Raw genomic sequence first — 5,440 nt, forward strand, 5'->3', positions numbered from 1 at the left:
ATATATATATATATATATATATATATATATATATACATAAATATGAGATATTATAACAATAATGTCGATATTTATTTTAATGTAATGTAATATTTATTTTGATAAGTGTTTAAATCTGCAATTTAAATAGACTGTTAAATGAAAATAGCCCATGGTAACCGGTGTTGCAGTCCATCTCTAGCTTCACTAAAGATATAAAATAGTGTCTGTTAAGTATGACTTATATACAGAAAATGTACAAAATAATATTTGCGATTTTACAGTACAGTAATCTGTAAGTATTCCTTTTAAAATCTGTATTAAAACTCTTTGTCTCAGGTTGTGTGTCAGCATCTCAACATCATGTCGTGAAATTTCTGCTGGGAGGTTTAAAAGGTTTATAGTGTTTAAAGACCAAATCAAACAATATTGTGGCACTAATTCCTCAAAAAAAGAAAGACATAAAAAAAAAAAAAAAGCTTGGATAATTTTATCTTCCAAGGTCTTTCGTACCATCCAGCCTGTGTTAATAATGCCCCTTAACTTTGTAGGTTATAAATATTTTTATGATACATTTATATTTTTTCCATTTAACAAACAACTGAAAAGAATCCTTGTACATTATTCTAAACTAACCTGCAATGAGCAATACTGTTAAAATACTTCTGAAAGTCACACACTAAGATCCTTAACTCCACAGAAAACTAAAACTCTTGACGAGCCACTGCATATATCATTTTTTTCCCCACTTACGTAGCTTCATTTTTTATATTTTGCTGCTCAACGTAATATCTCATATAACTTCAGTGGTCATTTCACTTAAGACGTTCAATACAAGTCTGTGTAATATAAGTAACGGCATGCAGTGAGAGCTAAAACATACACAAAAACTACCAAATATTTGTAGGTACTTTTGTTGTACTTAAAAACACTTAAATACCTTTTTTATTTTTAAAACTATCTACATATGTGTACAGATATTAAATCATGTATGTGCATATGCGTCTATGCACATATCAAGTACACTTACACTTCTGAGAATGTATTTGCATTCTACCTAATTGTTAAAGCAATAAATATTTAAGGTATATTAAGCATAAATATATAATCATACAAACCAGAGTAGTGATCCAGTTCACTATAGAATAAATCATGCTGTATTCACCATAAGCAATACCAATAAAAGTCTTCATATGCTTTTCTATCAAAACTTAAAATTTTCACGTTAAACTAAAAGAAAGACTTTTAAATTACCATGTAATTGTCCTGATACACACTATACAGGGCGCCACACCCACCTTAGTGACTTTCAGACTGTTTAACTGTAAAGTACAACCGGAGCACTTAAGACGTGACACAGGCCTGAAACCGTTGAATACAACAGTTTGATAGGCATAAAAATAACAAAGAAAAACCTTCAACTGTTAAACCCTTGTATTACTGAAAAAAAAAAATCCTGTGCCTGCTGCAGTTTCAAGCGCTTACTGACAGACAATGGCACGAACAGAGGCCACTCTCGCAAAGGGCTGAGACAGAAAGAATGAACTTACGACGCCGGTGACGTCACGAGCAACACCGTCTGGGATCGTTCTGTGAGTCGAGCCGTTCATTTCACCCTCAGTACTTGACACGATGGATGCCTCAAGTTCTGTCCTGCCCTGTGCACAAAGACAAGAGCACAAATTTGTACATAAATAACAGTGGGGTCGTTTGAATGCGCAGTTTGGGCAGTTTAGCAGCTTCTGAAAAATATACAAGGCATGTTTGGTGAACAAGGAGTTGAAAAGAGTTGGGAACAGTAAAATGGGGTGAAAAACAAATGAGAGCATGAAAAAGCCCTTCGCAGCTGCATTCAGTCCACCCAAAAAACACTTTTTGTGCACTTTTTCATATAAGTTTAGATACGCAGAGCACGAGAATATGTTTCACTCACTTTAGAGTCTACGGAACCAAAGCGACGCACACGGATGTCACGAAACGTTTCATTACATGCGTGTAGACAGTACAAAAAGTCATATAGGTCAGTAAACTTTAAAACTTCACAGTAATTGTTGGCTAAATGTATTAGTTTAGAAAAAAGTTTCTTGCACTTTTTCGACCACTTGGAATTTAACCCCTCACGCAGAAAACTCGAAAATCTTGTGAAATCGAGCAGAAATGATTGAAACTATTGGTATAAGTTCAATGAACAGAAATAAACATGCTGTTTTAGCAAACTAAAGAAAATACTTTCACGATGCACATGCTCGGCGTAGGAGCTTCCTCCTGATGCTGTTTATACAATATTATAATAGTTCTAACCCAATTTAATCACGGATTCTTGCAGTCAAATATGATGTAATGATTTAAATTTATTAGGCCACCAAAATCCGCGTTAGTATATTTTTCATCCGAACACTAAATCAACCTTCTGTCTCCGTTCGCCTCTTTTGAGTGAGCATCAAATCAATCACTTGAATCAAAAAAACATGTTCAAACTCAAAACGAACACTTACATTATTGCATTTCACAGTTTAGCTATCAGCAAAGAGGATTTTTAATTTAACGATTTTGTAATGTTTGACCATAACGTAGAACTAATTTTCTTTTAAGTATGAGCAACTTTTTTAGGCCTTTAAGCTTATCAGGGGGAAAAAAATTAGGCTACATGATATGCAAAACTCCATGAAGTTTTCTAATATTTTTTAACCAATTTCAAGAGGACCTCTTCCCTACGTCATTTTTAATTGCTCTAATTTTATAACCATATAATCAAAGGAATGCATCTTTGTTATAATGCAATAACGTGAGGGAACACATACGATTGAGACGAAATTAATGTTTGTCTGACCTGAAGGAATTTAGGGTTGTCGTCACTAAGGGACTTTGGAGCCTTTTCCAAATACTGTAGCCTATAATAGGGGCATTTGTGTTTGCACTTCCTCTCGCATATAGGACGGGACAGGTGAGTGTCACCGAAAACAGGAAATGACTTATGTGGTACTTAGGGGACCTGACTTCAAAATTGTAGTGACACGGATCACGTCACTTCTCAGTTGCTGAGAATTTCTCAATGGACTGTATCTGCATGGCATAAAAACTTTATCACCCAATGTGTCTACATGTTATATCCTGGGTGTGCGTAGGTGTGTCATATTTCATTGAGGTGTCATATTTCCAAAATACTGTGTGTGTGTGTGTGTGTGTGTGTGTGCGTGTGAGGGAAGAAACGAGGGTGTGTAAAAGGAAATAAAAAGAAAATAAATAAAAGAAATGTGTGTGTGAGAGAGAGAGTGTGTGTGTGAGAAGGAACGAGGGTGTGTGTAAAAAGAAGGAAAGAAAAGAAATAAAAAAAACAAAAAACGATGAGGTTGGGTGAAACCTTTTTGTCTTTGGGCACCTATGGTGACGTGTTCTCTCTCTCTCTCTCTCTCTCACACACACACACACACACACACACATTGGCACTCTGTCAATGGGCTGATATTTTAATTTTAAACCCGTGTAGAACTATAACTGCGTCGGGAAGGGTTAAACAGCTTATATGTTATTGCGAACAGGGTGGGGTCATTTCAACATTGTTTGGCTTCTAAGTGAATAGCACACTAACGAGATGCCCCCCTCTCTCTCTTCCCCGAATGGACCAGTGTGTTTTCCCACGTGCAAACTGGGAGGCTCGTTGGTGGAACTGTTGTTTTGTTTGGGTGACTTTTTGTAATAGTATTAAAGAGAGTAAATATTCTGGCAATGGAGACGCCAGATAACTCTCGACAGGGAGGGATCTTAGACTTTGGGGACGTAAGTGGGAGAAAAGTTCGGCTTTACATTTGAACCGCAATACAGTGATGACATATTTTTGGGGAAAAATAAAGTATTTGTAGAAAATAAATACAGTAATAATAATAATGATGATAATAATAATAATAATAATGCAAGCATTTAATCCACGCAGCGGATCAGTCGGTGAATGCGCCTTCCGCAAATGCTTTTTGGGGTAAGGGCTTCCCAGCTAGATACTTATGAACAGCAAGCCCAGACCGCAAAAAGATTCGCGAAAGACAAATCGCAGTCTGAAGTCCGTGACATCAAACAGTGACATCCAGGTGGCTTGTGCATGGCTCTGGTTTCCCATTCCTATTGTGTCCAGACCGCGAAGACCTTTTCCGTGGCTGAACTGTATCCAACTCATTCACATTCTACGAGCATGGGAAGCTTTGAGAGCAGCCAGCATCCAAATGCCTGTATTCTGAGTGCGAGCGCTGTCCGTGGTTCTGAATTCACTCCTTCCCAGTAGTTTATTTTCGCTGGTTTTTGTAGTCGCTCGTGCCTACCGACGTGCGCTGCGATAATTGCATCTAAACAAAGACACAAATGTGATAGAGCGACCATTGAACTCGTTTCTTTTCGCCTCGCCGTTTTGTTGCTACTATGAAATACATCCTCTGGTTCGTGATGCCGGAGAATTGAGCAGATGAAGCGCTCTTGGTGAGGAGAGAGCAGTCTGTAATCTGCTCGCAATAAATAGAGAGCAGCGAGAGATTTTATTGGCGCAAACTAAAAATCGTCATCCACCAATCGGTTTCTTGCTCATATAGGGACCCCCCTTTTTGAAAAAAAAAGAGAAAGCAAGAAAGAAAGAAAGGGGAAACCAAATTGTATCCTAGTTGGCGCAAGTGACCAGAAATATTCCGTTTAAGACAATAACATTAAATGTTTTTATCCTTTTTTTTTGTTTTGAAGCCGAATTCGTTCGCCATGTCACGTTTCAAAATGGGTTGCCACGTCTCTCGCACACCATGTCGGGGTGGCGTGTATTCATGTCTGCAAGTACATCGACATGTATCCATTCAAAACAGACATTAGGGTCGTTTTCAAAACGATTAACATTTTGGAGGCGTCGGGTTCTAACGTGCATGTAAAACAAAGCAGCACGACGACAACAACACGACAGGCTTCTGAGGTCATTTCATTGCATGACCACAGAGAGTTCACTGGCTGATACCACTCAGTGAGGACACGGGGGTCTCTAAACTATCAGCAGAACATAACAAATTCTATACATTACAGTTGCATCATCGCCTGCGGGCACAACAAACAAGAAAATGGTGCGTTTCTAAGCGAGTGGCATCAGAAGAACGTTACATACATTTTCAACATCCAACTTTACAAGAACAACAACATTTGTAAAGGCATCAACAGCCGTCAATTTCTCACAATTTGAGGAAAACAAGTAATAAAGGCATGACTACACATCAAAAGTGTGATCCCTCTGGCATATATTTTGGCCATAATCTCAATCCAGCTGTGGAATGTGACTTCATTTCACTTACCCGTGAAGTTCTTTTCTTGCATCCATGCGATCATTTGTCAAAATTGTTAAAGAATGACTCTTCTTGGAACTATGCAAGGAACTATACGAAGTGGGAGGGTCACGATCTATATCTGGATCCCCCCCCCAATCCCCCCCCCCCCCCAGTTCAAA

The 5,440-nt window shown here is 38.1% G+C and overlaps 1 long non-coding RNA gene across 2 annotated transcripts in view; it reads right to left on the bottom strand.

Moving 5' to 3' along the window:
- Window positions 1–5,440, bottom strand: part of LOC107716736 (uncharacterized) — a 16,835-nt gene that overhangs the window by 7,900 nt on the left and 3,495 nt on the right. For both annotated transcript variants that reach the window (XR_001637246.1, XR_001637247.1), the window contains exon 3: window positions 1,530–1,637. This is a non-coding gene — a long non-coding RNA (uncharacterized LOC107716736). The remainder of the gene's footprint in view (window positions 1–1,529; window positions 1,638–5,440) is intronic.

The sequence above is a fragment of the Sinocyclocheilus rhinocerous genome, unplaced genomic scaffold (assembly GCF_001515625.1).
Source record: "Sinocyclocheilus rhinocerous isolate Xijiao unplaced genomic scaffold, SAMN03320098_v1.1 scaffold1201, whole genome shotgun sequence".
NCBI classification, from domain to species: domain Eukaryota; kingdom Metazoa; phylum Chordata; class Actinopteri; order Cypriniformes; family Cyprinidae; genus Sinocyclocheilus; species Sinocyclocheilus rhinocerous.